The sequence below is a fragment of the Pleurodeles waltl genome, chromosome 4_2 (assembly GCF_031143425.1).
Source record: "Pleurodeles waltl isolate 20211129_DDA chromosome 4_2, aPleWal1.hap1.20221129, whole genome shotgun sequence".
Lineage (NCBI taxonomy): Eukaryota > Metazoa > Chordata > Amphibia > Caudata > Salamandridae > Pleurodeles > Pleurodeles waltl.
Window position 1 is genome coordinate 211779112 of NC_090443.1, and position 17353 is coordinate 211796464.

The window sequence follows — 17353 nt, forward strand, 5'->3', positions numbered from 1 at the left end:
ACAGAGCCCACTTACTTTTGAAGGTTACATTGCAGGGCATACATGCCATCACAAGTGCCGAAACCTAATGTCTATGAGAGAGAGAGAGAGAAAAAAAAAACAAGTTGTACTGTTTCCGAACCAAAAAAAAACAGTTTAGGTGTGCCTCATCCAAGTATATCAGTGTGGCTGGAAAACTGACTGACTAGTGAATACTGTCCAGGCAATTCGTCCAGCAACAAAGTGGGAATGCCTGTACAACATCAATAGTCTATTTGAAACAACCACAAGGTAACCTTATCCATGGACACTGGAAAGGTGTTTTTTACTATGTAAAATGGTGATATCTTTATCGATTGATGGAACAAGCCCAAATTATGTAGGCAAAGCTCAGTTGATCTACTTGAACAATACTGCCAGATTGTGTCTGTTTTCTGTCAGATGTCTTTGTAGTCAAGAAGCACCAGACATGTGTGGCTACTGTCTACGTTTCTCTTTCTGGAACATGAAAAAAATGAACAGAGAAGATTAAACAGTCTCTGTATAGGATGGTATTGACATTAGGACAAATTATGCTGCACCATGATACCTGTTAGAAATGGGATTCATGGTTGGCTGAGGTATGCACCCAGACCAGGCAGGAACCACTACTCTACTCAAGGTAAGCTAAGTACACACTAAAACGGTAAGCTGTGCTCAATCCTCTGGCAGCCTGGCACACAGCAGTCAGGCTTTTCTAAAGAAAAAATGTGTCAAATATTTCTGCAACACACTCAGAGTAAGACAATGAACACACCACAAAAATACTCCACACAGGTTTATAAAAATAGGTTGTTTTAAATACATTAAGGCCAATTCAATAAAATTCCAATATATGCTTTTCAATATATGAGCATTTTAAATATGAGGAAAAACAGTGTTACAAAACACCCTCGCTCCTCACAGATTATTTACAGTAATGTTCAAAGCTGTGAGTGCCGGGACGAGCACTAAATGACTTAGGCAAGAAAAAGCTATCTTTCTAAAAGTGGCATATTCAAAATTGGAATTTCAAATTCAACTTTACCATAAGAGAGGATTTTTCATTACAATTCCAGAGACAACAAACATGAACTGGTTAACTGTTCCCATTCAAAATATATCACTTATTATTAAATGTAATAAGGCAACTCCAACATTATCAAATGGGAAGAGCCTGTCTTACAGTATTGAAAAACGTATTTAAGAGTTTACCCTACCAGGACATGTAAAACTTAAAAGTAAATGTTAATCTTTTTAAAATATACAGACCTTGCCCTCTGGGGCTCTCCGGGGCCTACCTTAGGGGTGGCAATTGCATTAAAAAGGGGAGTTTGGCCCTGGAAAAAAGTTGAAATGGCAGTTCAGAAAAATGCCCATGTAGGCTGCAGTGGGAGGCCGGCGGCAGGTTTGACGGACTACTTAAGTGGGAGGCACAATCAGTGCAGCAGACCCACTAGCAGCATTTAATTAGCAGATCCTAGGTACATTTGTTACCACTTTACTATGGGCTTACAAGTAAATTTAAATATGGCAGTCATGGATAAACCAATTCTACTATGTCTTAAAGAGAGAGCACAACCACCTCTGTAGCAATAGTAAAGTGCACAGGGTCCTAAAATCCAGTAAAAGCAGGGTCAGAAAGCAAGAGGGTGAAGGCAAAAAGGACAAAGTCTAACAATAAGGGACAAGCTATAAAGCAAATATATATTTCATAGAAAGGCCTTCTTTTGCTGTAGGGATACAGTATTAAAAAACAGGCAACATTTTTTCAAGATGTGAGCACAATTTGCATGCCTTTTCCCCTAATTACAGCCAGATTTTTAAGAGAACATGATGTCGAGTGCAGAATATTTGCAGTAACAGGGGCCAGAACTGTTTGAGCCTGATTTTTATTGTTAGCTCAAAACCATAAAGATATTAATCAAATTGGTAAGCTAGCCAAAGCAAATTAGATTTGTGCCTGGTTTCTGACTACCTTTAACACAGCGTTTGGGGAAAAATGACTAAGAAATGGTATTCCAACAACCAATTATCTTAGGGATACTAAATGAATAGATAACCATGACCAACGCAGTGATATATGTGCTGTACTAACATAGAGTATGCTCAATCCTGGTGAAAAAACATTTTCTTCCATTTTGTTATAGCGCTCAATTCTGAATGTTCTGTTAAATTGGAATGTGTGTCATAGAGGTTTTACCACCAAAGGTAGGTCAAAACGCAAATCTTTTAGTAGGTTGGAACTTAAAAATGGTAAACCTACCTTGCTGTCTCCTGAGCTATGGGGTCCAGAGGTGAGGGAGCAGTGCCACCCTGGGCCACTCACACCAGAGCTTGCACCCCCTCCCTCCCAGCCCTAAGCTCCTGGCACTAGCAGGGGTAGGCGGAGGGACAAGGAGCCCGAGTGTAGCTGCTACGCGCTGACCAGCCCGTGGTCCTCGGAGGCCTCTGCCCCGCAGGGTGTGCGGCCATTGGAGCTGCTGCACCGGCCCCTGGCAGCCTCTTTCTGGGAGAGCCCGAGGTCCACGGCGCCCTCTGCCCGCAGGGTGTGCGGCCAGTGGAGCTGCCTCACCGGCCCCTGGCAGTGTTTGTCTGGGAGGGCCCGGGGCCCTCGCTGTCCTCGTGGTGGTGACTGCAACCTGTGCTTCTGCCGAGAAGAGCGGCAAGAGCGCCTTCTGTGCGATCACGCTGACGACAGCCGGGCAGCAGAGGGGGATCTGCCCAAGCAGGGACCGAGGTGTCCACCGGGCCAGAGATGTAGCAAGCCCTCGGGTCACGGGACAAAAGAAGTCCCCCGAGAACCCTACCCGCCCCTAAGGCCCCCATGTACAAGAAAGACCGTCACTGCACGAGCACCAGCGGCATAGCATGCCGCAGTTCTTACTGTCTAATCCTGTCTGCACTCGTTCCTTTAGCTCCAGCAACTGCCTGGTGCGGGGGAAAGGAGAAGCAGCCCCACCACCCCACCCCTAAGGCCCCCATGCACAAGACCATCAGAGCATTGACGCTGCACGAGCACCCTCAGGATAGCGTGCCGCAGTTCTTACCTTCTGATCCTGCCTGCACTCGTTCCCCTAGCTCCAGCAACAGCCTGGTGTGGGGGGGACTCGCAAACACAATCTTGAATTACACACTGCGCAAGGGGTCTGTGACAGACGCTGTTCGTAATACATCATAGTGCGCATGTGTACTCCATACTTCATAAACACATGCTTTATTCGATCAGTCAATCATCAAAGCGAATATACAATAATAATAAGAATATAGATAACCAATAATGATAATAATAATGTAAAACATAGGTAGAAATTGTTATGGAACATGAATTCCTAAAAGCATAGTCCAATTAAAAATTCTCAGTACACATAATACACATAATACGGTTTCAACCCCCTTCCTACAGTTCTTGTAAGAGTAAGAGAATAAAAGTAAGGCTCTAGATTAAAACACAGTCTTTGTAATGGAATTACGTATTCGCCATGCTACTAATAAATATTTACTGACAGCAAGTATCAAAACCGTAGAATGGTGACTTTATAGAATCCTCAAAGCAAAGGCACAATCTCTTATCCCCATTTCACGGCAAATATGACAGATCCACTTGGACCTGGGAAGGGAGTAAGCAGGGCAGAAAAACATAAAATGTTCAACCGTTTCCGATTTTGCACCACAAACTGGGCATGCACTTGTATCTGTTTTTGTACCCCATCTGCACATCAGTGACTTCAACGGCAGCGATCCGAAACGGAATCTAGCATATAAGCTTTTGCCAAGGATGTCAGGAATATTGTCTAAGTATGGTTCAAATAGTGGATACCACTTAAAATCTATGAAGCGATTTGTTAAAGTGCCATAAGTTCTGTGGGTAATATAATCATTGCATACATAGGACCAATATATGCGTTTCAGTGCAATGGAGTGCGCTTTTTCTAGTTTATGGGGTTCCTCCCAAAAGTGGCTAAGGCCGAGTTTGTTAAACCAACTGGATACATGTTTGACCCAGGGAATGGAGGTTGAGTTAGGACACATTAGCAGGTCGTGGAGTGAGGTCTTATAGACGTCTAATTCGGAGTTGGTCCATAGTCGTATCCAATATAATAATGGTCTTAAGGTAATTAGATCGGCTATGCGTCTCAGGCCCAAGTCTAAGTACAGTGGTATCAATGGAGTACTAGGAGGACAAGCACACAAGGACCTCGCAAAACTGTTCTCACTAATAGTGAGCCTGTTACAGTCAGAAAAACCCCAGACCTCTGCTCCATATGCGGCGGCACCCTGTGCTCTGGCAATGTAGATCTTAATTGCCGGGGAGACAGTTTTTGCTGTCGTACCCCTATAGAAGCGCAGGATTGATGCTGCACCATGCTGCAGGCGGCCCACGCTTTTATTGATCTGTTCTCCCCAGTTCAAATTATCAGCAATCCTTACGCCCAAATAATCAATGGAAGAAACCTTATCCAGGAGGTCCCCTTCTAGATGGATAGTGCATTTCTTCCGCACTCCTGAGCGGAACGCCATTAGCTTGGTCTTTTTATGGTTCAGCTCTAGGCCGTAATCTCGACAAAAGGAGTTAAATCTATTGATAAGAGTTTGGAGGCCCATGGGAGATTTAGAAATAAGAAGAGAATCATCAGCAAAAAGAAGGATTGAAATTTTTTGAGCGCATAGGGTGGGGGCATCATTCTGACACGTCATTAAGATCTGTACAACCTCGTTAATAAAGATAGAGAATAAAAATGGTGCCAACACACAACCCTGGCGAACACCCCTATTTATGGGGATTTTGTCCGTTAGTTCGCCTAGGTTCCCCCATCTCACCTGCGCATATGTGTCCTCGTGCAACCGCTTTAAGAGTTGGATTAGATTGGCCGGAGTTCCTATTTTTTATAACACTTCCCACAACTTTTCCCTCGGGACCAGATCAAATGCTGATCTCAAATCGACAAAGGCGATGTATAATGGTTGTTTATCCAAGGCTGTATACTTCCAGTACAGAATGGCCAGTCTAAAGACCTGGTCTACTGTACTGGTCCTGAGTCGAAATCCAGCTTGAAGGGGGGAAAGAATATTCTGATCTTTGGCCCAATTGGTTAATCTACCTAGGAGTTGCTTGGCAAATATTTTTTGGATGTTATCAATTAAACTGATTGGTCTGTAATTTGTTGGAAGGTTTACGTCACCCTTTTTGTGGATGGGGATAATTTCTGCACCCTTCCACGTCGTGGGGATCTGCCCCCCTTCGGCAATTCTATTTGAGAGTGTATTGATATACCAAGTCCAGACTATTGGTTCTGACGAGTAGAGATCCCCCGGAATTTTATCTGGGCCTGGAGCTTTCCCAAGTTTTAAAGAGCCAATAGCATTGGCTGTTTCTTTGATGGTAAAGCAAATGTGGCTCTTAAGGTCCTGTGAGCCCCCTACAAGAGGGGCTGGTCTATAATGCTCATCAGGGGTAGAAGGAAGATCTTGGCCTGCTTCCACTGTAACTAAGATTGTGGGGGTCTCAATTTTCCTGTATAAGCCAGAGAAATGCTCAACCCATTTTTCTGGCTGTATATGGCTTCTCACACCAATCCTGCCCTCTCTCTCGTTTGCCTAACAATTCCCAAAACAATTTGTTATTATTGGATTGAGTAGCATCCAATAATCCCTGCCAAGTTGTGTCTTCCCAGGTTTTTTTTGCTCGAGTGATGGATTCTTTGTAAGTACTTCTAGCTAATAGTATTTCCCCATGGGATCCGTTCAAGAGGGCGCCTTTTAATCCTTTTTTGGCCGTGTGGCAGGACTCGTCAAACCATGTGTTAGAGATAGTACGCATGCACACAAAACACAGGGAGACTGTCACAGACGGGGTGTATGTCACATATAGTGCCCGTGCGTACAATAGTACGCATGCGCAAAAAACCACAGGGGGACGGCAGCGGATGGGATCCTGACAAATCCGGAACATCGGAAGCCCAGAGCTCTGAGGCTTCCGCTTCCAAGGCTTCCGATTTCCTCTTCTCCTCCAAAAACTGTCACTCACAAGAGAAGTGAAAGTTCAGCAAAACTCACTATGGTTGTGATGGTGTTCCACGTAGCCTTGTATACCTTTTGTAAGTGGGAAGGAAGCCATGGGAACTACCTCAGTCTCCTAGGTATGGTTTTACTTTAAATAATATGTGAACCACTGCACTGGTGTGATGTTTGACTTGGTGGTTTCTCTTTTCTCCCTATTAATAGATGCCTAGGTGTAAGAACTGAGGGCCATATATATATTTGTGCTTCATGAAAGGTAGTGGGTGGAAATGTGCAATATCTATCAAGATATGGTACATTCCTGCTCTCTTCTGGCATTGGCACACTTTTGGCTGCCTAATGCCAACACAGACACAGTCTGTGTTGCAGGTAGGATTGTTTTTGTGCAGGAAGGGACACCTTCCTGCACAAAAATAATCCTTTTGAGGTTTTTTCTTTTTCCACATGTGCTGCAGAATGCAGCGTGTGTAGAAAGAGGAACCCATGAGGAGAAATAAAGATATTTCTTCTTGTTACTCCACCCTTGGAAAGGCATAGCATTTTGATGCATTCCCAGGTCTACCACAAATGGGAATTCTGAGAATGCACCAAAATCTATGTATGAATGCGTGGGAACACCTTTGCTCCACCCATGGAACGCCTCCCTGGGCAGAGTAACACAAAGCAATGATTTGTGCTGCTTTCCGTTCCTCCAGATTTATCATAGCATACAGGGCCACTCAATGTGGACTTGTATTGCTTGCTAAATCTGACTTTAGTATTGTACTGTCCTTGAGCCCCCTAGCATGGTGCACGGACGACAAAACACTATGATAAATATGGTCTGCAGTGTTCTTTGTCTAAAGTTAAGTGAGAATTATTTTGTTTGATAGCAGCAAAATGCCTGTTCATAGGCAGGAACCTTCAGCTCCACCTTCTCCAGTTTCTGTCATGCTACAGGCCATCCTGCAGAGCTGAACTGAGTACCCAAAGCAGCCCTGTCAAATTATGTAAGACCAGTCCCCCTAGAGTGCATAGTGAGCAAGCCTGACCACTACAATGGGACTTGGGGTAGGGTGACCAGCCATCCCAGATCTCCACACACAGTCCAGATTTTCACAGTACTCTCCCGACACTTTCCTCAGTTTTAAATAAATGTCCAGTTTTTTTAGGCTAAGGTGAAGTCATTATATAAAGCAGAACTGAAAGGTATGCTCTCCTTTCACAGGAGCCTCTGAAGCCTGAAATATTTAAAGTAATTTATCTGTTATGCAGCGCACGCTGCATGCTCCCTGGAAGGAAAGGAGAAAGGAGAGCAAAGCATGGGGCAATAAGCTGTTTTCACTTCAGGCACGCCTGAGCGCTTGTTTTGATTGTTTTTGCAAGGATTTGAACATTTTGGCTGCTACTCCACCGCACAATGAGCCAACCCAGTAGGGCTTCGTCTTTGAAGTGTTTTTGTTAGTTTTGATGCATATATTTATATATATATATATATATGTATATATATATATATATATATATATATATATATTACATAGTGGCAGTCGTTAGGACTATAGTCACACAGTACTTACACACAATAAAAGACAATACTCAGTGTTACCAAAAATAAAGGTATTTTATTTTAGTGACACAAGGCCAAAGATATCTTAGAGGTAATATTCACAATATATACACTAGTAACCAAACTCAGGTACGTAAACAGTAATAGAATAGTGCGAACAGTGAAAAACAATAGATTGCAATGGGCCTAGGGGCAACACAATTCATATACTAAAATGGTGGAATGCGAGTCGGTTCCCCCCGTAGGCAAGAGTAGTCTGTAGAGGGGTGAAGGGAGTGTAAGAAAACACCAAAGGTAAGTAAAGTACCCCACCCCGGAGCCCAGGAAACAGGAGTAAAGTACAGCAAGTTTCCTCAGAACACACTAGGAGTCTTGGTAAAGGATTATGCAAAAACCAAGCAAGACTGCAAGACACCAACGATGGATTCCTGGACCTGAAGACCTGTGGAGAGAGGAGGCCAAGTCCAAGAACAGATAAAGAGTCCACAAAGAACCAGAGCCCCTGCTTACGTGGCTGAAGGTGCAAAAGTGGATTCTCTGGATAGAAGAAAAAGTCAGAAATGCACCAAAGAAGAGAGCTGCGGGTTCCTGCTTGGTGCAGAGATTTCCCTCTTTGAGTCATTGGATGCAGGCTGGTTTCCGTTGTTGGATTCCGCCAACATGCCTTGGCTCCCACAAATGTCAAGGTTGGCAGGAAAATGCTCTACCTGGGCCCAGGAGGGACCTGGGGGTCTCAACTTGGTCGGAGAAGACGGATTTGGCTCTCAGAACTTCAGAGAGCACTCAGAAGACCAGGCAGCACCCACAAGAGTCTTAGGACACTGGGAGAGAGGAGTTACAAATCAGTCTTCACAGCACTACACAAGGGGATCCCACGCTGCCGGAGAACGACTCAGGGAGCTGAGCATCACAAGATAGAGTGCTGGGGATGGGCTATGCTGTGCACAAAGGATTTCTTGGAGAAGTGCACAGAAGCCCTAGGAGCTGCAAAACACGGGGTGCACAGGGGTACTGTCTGGCGCAGGAAGGCAAGCCCTTACCTCCACCAAATTTGGACAGATGGACCTTTGGACAGTCGGGATCACTTCTGTCCACCACCTGTGTTCCAGGGATCATGCTCGTCAACAGGAGAGGAGTCCCATAGTACCGGTAACACTGCAGAGAGGTGCCTGTTGTAGGAAAGTACCATCTTTCTTGACATGTTACCCCAATTTTTACCTGTACGTCAGTATGTTTTTCCCTGTCTCACTGGGATCCTGCAGGCCAGCACCCCAGTGTTCATAGTTTATGGCCTAATGTGTGTGGTGTGTATAGTGTTTCACTGTATCACTGAGGCTCTGCTAATCAGAACCTCAGTGCTTATGCTCTCTCTGCTTTTAAATTTGTCACTATAGACTAGTGACTTCATTTACCAATTTAATTTGGCACACTGGACCCCCCTTATAAGTCCCTACTATATGGTACCTAGGTGCCCAGGGCATTGCGGTTCCAGAAGATCCTTATGGGCTGCAGCATTTCTTTTGCCATCCATAAGGAGCTCAGACAAACCCTTCCACAGGCCTGCCATTTCAGCCTGCGTGAAATAGTGCACACACTATTTCACAGCCATTTTCACTGCACCTAAGTAACTTATAAGTCACCTATATGTCTAACCTTCACATGCTGAAGGTTCGGTGCAAAGTTACTAAGTGTGAGGGCACCCTTGCACTAGCAAATGTGCCCCCACATAGTTCAGGGCCAATTCCCGGGACTTTGTGAGTGCGGGGATGCCATTACACGTGTGCACTACCAATAGGTAAATACCTATATGTATCCTCACAATGGTAACTCCGCATATGGCCATGTAAGGTGTCTAAGATCATGGAATTGTCCCCCATTCCAAATCTGGTATTGGGAATCCAATTCCATGCATCCTGGGAGCTCCACCATGGACCCCCAGTACTGCCAAACCAGCTCTCTGAGGCTTGCACTGCAGCTACAGCTACGGCCGCCTCACAGACAGGGTTCTTCCCTCCTGGGGTCTGACCAGCTCAGTCCCAGGAAGGCAGAACAAAGCATTTCCTTTGGGAGCAGGGTGTTACACCCTCTCCCTTTGAAAATAGGTGTTAAAGGCTGGGGAGGGGTAGCCTCTCCCAGCCTCCGGAAATGCTTTGAAGGGCACAGATGGTGCCCTCCTTGCATAAGCCAGTCTACACCAGTTCAGGGACTCCTAGTCCCCTGCTCTGGCGCGAAACTGGACAACGGAAAGGAGTGTGACCACTCCCCTGTCCATCACTACCCAAGGGGTGGTGCCCAGAGCTCCTCCAGTGTGTCCCAGACTTCAGCCATCTTGCTTTGTATGGTGTGGGGGCACTATAGAGGGCTCTGAGTGGCCAGTGTCAGCAGGTGAAGTCAGAGACCCCTCCTGATAGGTCCTTACCTGATAAGGTAGCCAATCCCCCTCTCAGGGCTATTTAGGGTCTCTCCTGTGGGTTCTCTTCAGATTCTACTTGCAAGTTTCCAGCAGGAATTCTCTGCAACTACTACTTCATCCTCTGACCTCGGGTCAACCGCAGCCTGCTCCAGGAACCGCTGTAACAGCAACAAACAAAGTATCCAGAAGGGATACTTTTCCTCTGCAACTTCAACTCCAGCCAGCAACTGCAACAGTTTCCACTGTGTGCACGCTCAGAGGACTCCCTGTCTTCACCCTGCACCAGAAGGACCAAAGAAATCTCCCATGGGGTGACGGAGTCAGTCCCCTGCTCATTCAGGCACCTTCTAAGTCAAGGACCGGTTCTCTTGGCCTCCTCTCCTGGTGACGAGCGTGCTCCTTGGAACACAGAGGGTAGACCCCATCGACACAGATTGTCCTAAGGTCCGGCTGTCACAATTTGGAGGCGGTAAGAGCTTACCTTCCCCGATTGCAACAGTACTCCTATGCACTGCATCATCTTCATCTCCTGAGGCCTCTGCGCACTATTTGCAAGAATCCTTCGTGCACAGCCTGGCCCAGGTCCCCAGCACTCTATCCTGCGACGCTCAACTCGCTGAGATGTTTTACGGCGGCTTGGGACCTTCTGTTGTAGTGCTGCAACAACTGCAATTTGCACCTTCTTTGTCCCTGTGTCCTGGGAGCTCCGTGGGTGCTGTCTGGTCATCTGTGGGTTCCCTTCAGTGTTGGGAGCCCCCTCTGCCTCTTCAGTCCGAGTTGAGGCCCACAGGTCCCTCCTGGGTCCAGGCAGCGCCACTTCAACGCAAAACGTGACTTTGCTTGAACCAAGGATTGTTTGACGAATCCAACGCCGAAACTCACCTGCATCCAACATTTTTCGTAGGACATCCATTGCATAATGCAGGAACCGGCAGCCATCTTCCTTTAGTGCATTTCTGCAGTCTTCGTCCAACCGGGGACTATTCTTTTGCACCGTCTTTTAGGTTGGCAGAGGCTCCTGTCCTTCCTGGAACTTCTTCTGACTTCTGGACTTGGTCTCCTCTCTTTACAGGTCTTCAGGTCCAGGAATCCACCAATTGTTGTTTTCAGTCTTTCTTCGTTCTTGCAATATCTCTAATCACAAATTGTAGTGCATCCTATGGAAACTTGCAGTACTTTACTCCTACTTTCCTGGGCTCTGGGGTGGGGTATTTTACTCACCTTTGCGGTTTTCCTACTCTCCCAGTGATTCTCTACACACTACACTTGTCTAGGGGGGAATTTGTGATTCGCACTCCACTTTCTTAGTATATGGTTTGTGTTGCCCCTAGACCTATTTTCTCCCATTGCATTCTATAGCATTTCCTATTGTTTGCACTATCCTATGTCTAATTACTTACCTTATTTTGGTGTCTGGTGATTATATTGTGTACAATACTTACCTCCAGAAGGAGTATTGCCTCTAAGATATTTTTGGCCTTATGTCACCCAAATAAACTACCTTTATTTTTAGTAACACTGAGTATTGTCTTTACTTGTGTATAAGTACTGTGTAACTATAAGTGTTATTGCAGGAGCTTTGCATGTCTCCTAGTTCAGCCTATGACGCTCTGCTATTGCTGCCTCTATCAGCCTAAGCTGCTAGAATATTACTACATTTCACTAATAAGGGATAACTGGACCTGGTGTAAGGTGTGAGTACTCAAGGTACCCACTACAAACTAGGCCAGCCTCCTACACTCCCACCTCTTGCGACAGTAGGTGCTCTACCAGCGATAGACCCCCGGGGTATGCACGTTCCAGGTGATGACACTCCAAAACCCTTGCTTCTGATGGGCGTTGACTTGTATGGATTCAAAAGACAAATGAAGAGGTCACAAATCAATTTTTCTGAACAAATATCTGTGACACACACATTTTACAAACACCAACTACACCATTTTGTAGTCGTCAACGGATCACCAGTGTAAAGCATATATGGTCATAGACACATGGACATAAATACACACTTTTGGAGTCATCTGCAGACTAACCCACAACCCTGCTCGTGACCTACACTTACTGAGCAAGCCACTGCCATTAGGTAGCCCAGGCACAAGCAACATGTATTGTGATGTGAGCTACAATGAAACAGAACGTACCTTTGTTTCCTTCTGCAGGCAAACTCATCCAGCTACTTTGACTCAATGCACACAGTTCCTACAGGCAAATACCATAGTACAGACCACCCGTTAACATTTAAGTGAGAAGGAAAAGGCTGGCATGGGTGTCACAGAGATCCTCTTCCTTGTTCATGTGTGGGTATGTAATAACAATACCACTCCTGAGTGGGTTTGTGTAGTATGTACAGGTATCACTGAGCACACATTTTACCATATGTTTTACTCCTACAGAGATAACATCAAACATAAAAGTTATGGTTTGTGTTTTGTTGCATGTATTAAGGTCTGTGAGTCACATGTAATGCTCTCGCTCAAACTACCAAACTATATGCACTGTAGGTTGACCAGTTGTGAAATACGCCTATATTATACAAATATGACTCATGAAAAGGTGACAACAGAGCTGTGTGAGAAAGGGGCCTGTCATAAGTCAATGACACATATTGATAATGGGTGAAAATGGACATATGTAGTAGGTCGGGGGGAACCTCTGTACCCATTCCTAATGAGGTAAATGGACAAAGGCATGCTGGCCAAGTCTTGAGTCTAAAGACTCGTTTTAGCCAAATCCAAGGATCTGCAGGTTTACGTGGAGTGGACCCGGGGCCACAGTTGCATAACCATAGCAACTCTGCCCCAGCCTGGTCTATCTCACACACTGGGAGAGCATCTGACAGTCCTTTTTCTCTACAGGCTGAGCATACAGAACCTACAGGACACTCACATTTCCATAGATTCCATGAGTTACAGTCTATCCTGTGACCATCCTCTGGGAGTACAGGGTTGTGTGGCACTGAAGGGCACTGAGTTTAACATGCTTCTCAGACAGCAGTTTGCCAAAGTCAGATGTGTCCTGAGTGTTCTGTGGCACTATACACATTGATGAGAAGGTCCTCATAAAACTCGAATACCATACATATATAGCTCATGCTATAATGCAAATACATGTTGGCCATCCTTTACAAAAATCATAATCAAAGATACATCATTGTATAACTGTCAAGTCTGCTTGCCTAGATATATGTATGCAGAAGGGTGATTTTGTTCCTTATCACACAACACAATGGTAATGTATCTTGCACAGAGTACAGCTCTCCACTACCAGCACCATCTACATCCTATGTATGGATCCCAGAATGTGACACACCATACAACTCACTGGCACTCAAAGGTACATTGTGGACAATGTGGAAGGAAAGGATGGTGTTGAACAGGGGCAAATATGCCTATGAGGTCCTTACCTGCTCCTCTGGTGAGCCAGAGAGCTAACCATATAGGGGAAGGACCTCCTCAGCGAGCGTCTCCAGCTCCTCTGGAGTCAATGCTGGGAGCCCTTTCCCCTGCTTGGCGTTTCATGATTGTTCCCAGAGGTGGCACACAGCAGATGAAGTGGTGGAGGTGTTGATGGCAGCAGTGTCATGAATCAAGTGAGTGATCTTGTCACACCCGGCGCACATGTACGCCACATACATGGTCATCACCACTGATAGACACACATTGGGGTGTGATCGCCAGATTCAACAATATTAGCCTATGGCTGTGTCCTCCACGGGTGTGACCACCCACTGCACGGTAGACTTCTGCCGGTGGCCCCCCTTGTGGTTCCTAATGTCCAATGTAGGGTTCAGGCATCTGCCATTTTGTCTGTTGTAACTATATTGTTGGGGACTTTTGAATGCATCATAACATCCACAAAGGTGTTAGAACCTCTCAACACAAGTGCAGCAGCCTTGTTATGTAGATTCACAGACACAATCATGAGTGTAAAGTCTTGCTGGTCACAGATGGCATAAAACAGAAGTTCCTGGTTCACTGTCGGTGCTGGTATTTTTGGCGGTTGGAATAGACCGTCAAATTTAGAGGGGCACATGAGGAGCAGATATTTGTGTGATGTTAAAGTCCATGTTGTACACACATGTAAAGATAGCCATGGGGGTCACATTTGGGCCTAGAGTTTGGATGTGTAATGGATGTAATGTTATTCTAGTCATTTCTGAATTGTCACATATACTTTTGTTGTATATATCATGTATGTTTGTGTGTACTTATTTACTAATGCTCCAGCTCATCTGATGTCACAAATAGGTACCCTGGGAGAGGGAGGAGACAAAAAGTTCCAGTCTACTGTCCACTGCCAGATCTTCAAACCATGAAAGAATATCACATAATAAAACTGCTCTGTCTGAATGAGCAAAGTATTGTAGTTTTATGTCGTCAGTTGGAGCCTGATATAATGCCTGAAAACCGTAATCCGACATGCCTACCATCCGTTGTTAGACTCATTGAAGTATTACACTTCCTGGCCACAGAGTTCTTCCAACACACAGGGGCTATATCTGGTGGCATGTCCCAACCTATGTTCAATGGTGTGTTAGGAGACGTGCTATCAGCACTGCTGAAACACATTGACAGCTATATCAGGTACCCCAGATGTGAGGATTTGGCCAATGTGAAGGCTGACATCTATGGTTTTGGTAGCCTCCCACATGTGGTGGGAGCCATTGATGGGACACATTGGTGCCAGTGCAAAAGTCTATCGAAAAGGAAGAACTTCCATACTATCAATGTGCAAGTTGTCTGCTTGTCAGATCTCTACATCTCAAATGTTTCTGCCTGGTTCCCTGGATTAGCCCGTGATTTCTTTGTAATGCAGAACAGCTTCATACCCCAACTGACGTCACAACTGCAAACTGAGAGAGCCTGGCTGGTTGGTAAGTTACATCTGTCCTGATTTTGTGTGTGCAATGTCAAGTGCTACAATCATGACGGAAGTAACTAATTGTGGTACCCATGTCTCGTTTTTAAAGAGGACTCACCATACCCAAACCGTCCTTGGTTGTTAACACTGCTGAAGAATTCAACTACGTCAAGGGAAGTCCGCTTCAATGAGGCCCATAAAAGAACATGGCGGGCAGTGGAGTGGGCATTTGGGCTCCTGAAGGCCAGATTTCAATGTCTGGACAAGACCGGGGGAGCATTCTTCTATTCACCGGGGAAGGTGTATCAGTTCAACGTAGCATGCTGCATGCTCCAAAACATTGCACCTTGGAGGAATATCCCTTACACCCCAGAGGAGGGGAAGCCTGCATTGCCACCTGGTGAGAATCCTGAAATGCCAAATGAAGATGATAGTGGTGAAGAGGAAGGAGCTGACTTGCGACCAGATCTGATTGATAGCTTCAGTGAGAGTCCTGAAATTTCAAATGAAGATGATATTGGTGAAGAGGAAGGAGTTGACTTCTGACAAGATCCTATTGACGGCTTCTTCTCATGAGTGTAAGTATGTCATAAAATGTCATGACTTTGACTGTACAATGAACTGTAGTTGTGATGTGTGTAGTACATTCTTGGATATAGGGAGCTGATTTTCAGGCAAAATCAGCCAGAGTGTTTGATAAGGTAGCTTTTGACACATCCACATCTTGATGATGTTCTTTTGTGTTAAATTTATTGTAATGTACTCTGTTCTCCAGATGCTTGCTATGTGACTTGTGCCATATGTATGGTTTCATACCTATACTCCTCGTTTTGTTCTTTGTTCAGGTACCTTCACCATGGCATCTTCATGTGTGCATTTCAGAGTTGTGACATTGGCAGATATATGATGCTGTTCAGACATACGAAGTGGACATGTATTGTTCCAGGGATTATAGGTCACAGACTTTGGGTATAGAAGGCCAGGGCAGGACATTTATTGTGCATACCGGGACCGGAATCCAGGCGTTTTGACGTTTACGCGTCGCGGCCGGCTAGTTTTCTCCCGGCTGGCCACACGTGCTCTCTGGCAGTCGTTCTGACCGCGTTTTGAACCCAATTCGGAGCTTTCTGACACTGCTTTTCTCTGAAGGACGGTAAGCGCCTTGATTTTGGCATTGATTAATTTATTTTCTGATTTTGGGCTATTTGATTTGTTTCTTCCCCCCTTTCTTTAACTTTTTGGTTTCTCGTTTTTTACGTGTATTTTCACTTTTTCCATGTTACACTGGGCTGGCCATATGTGATATCTTACGATCTTTGGATCGTTTTTTTGGGAGTAACTTCTTTGAATGACCTCCTAGTGGTAAGCGTCTCTTCCTTTACCTTATCTACACGTCTCAGGATCATGAGACTTTACTAAGTCATATCCTATAGTCTGTTCTATTTTTCATTTCATTATTCTGGAATCAGTTTTTTAGGTATTTGCCATACTTATATTTATCGTTATTATAACTGACTGGATACCATTCAGGGTACGTGTTTCTGGAGTTTCTTTCCCTTGCACAACCTGATATTTAGTCACTTTTTTGACTTTTGGGATCTTACCTCTTATTACTTTTATCATCAGTTGATACATAGACATTGATGGGATTTGTCTTATTTCATATTCCTCCCTTCCTCTTTATTATTGATACACGCTGTACAATATGCGGGTGCATGATAAAGAACACTTTGCACACGGGTTTGCCACTGTTATAAATTGTTGGTACACTATCGGATTTTTCCCTCTCATATTCATTTTTTATTTCTATTTCTTCTTTTTTTTGTCTATGGCACTTTTGTACTTGCACATCTAGCTACACTTCCTGGATTATAGTATAGAACACATATGTTGTTTTTGATTATGTTACAGCCCTGAAGAAGCGCTATGTTGGGCGAAACGCGTTGGCTATCCATCGGCTATTCATCGTGAACATATCACTTGTCCATGAAATTGCAGCAATTACAAGGATAAAAAGCTTTTGTTCTGTACAGTCTGTGGTCACAACTTACACTGCCCACTGGGTTGTGTAAAATCAATATCTTGGACTGTTAACCTAATATTAAATAGTTAATTTTGTTGATTTACATTATCACACTGGCTTGTCCTTCTGTGTACTGTCTCTTACACAGTTCGCAGTGCACCACCTTTTGAAGTATACTTTTGTGTGGTAGGCGATATGACTCCAGCTGTTGACATCAACCACTTAGATGTTGTCCTTTTCTACAGAACAATGTCTGAAAAATCCCTTTCTTTCATGGTCTGGAGCTCTGCACCTGTAAATTTGAACATTTACCCAGTATGAGTCATACATGTATGATTTTGTTTCTCACATATTGAAAGCCTACGCGCTGAACAACGTAATAACATTTCTTCTTTGACTAGAGACTTGCATGTATGTGTTTGTGTGGAAAGGTTGCAGTCCTGAGCTGGACACTGTGTACATGCAACCTAACCCTGCTTGTACAAGTAACGTA

At 44.7% G+C, this 17353-nt stretch overlaps 1 long non-coding RNA gene across 1 annotated transcript in view; it reads left to right on the forward strand.

Annotated features, from left to right (window-relative positions):
• LOC138294116 (uncharacterized) overlaps positions 1–17353 on the forward strand; it is a 237243-nt gene that overhangs the window by 144932 nt on the left and 74958 nt on the right. The window lies entirely within an intron of this gene.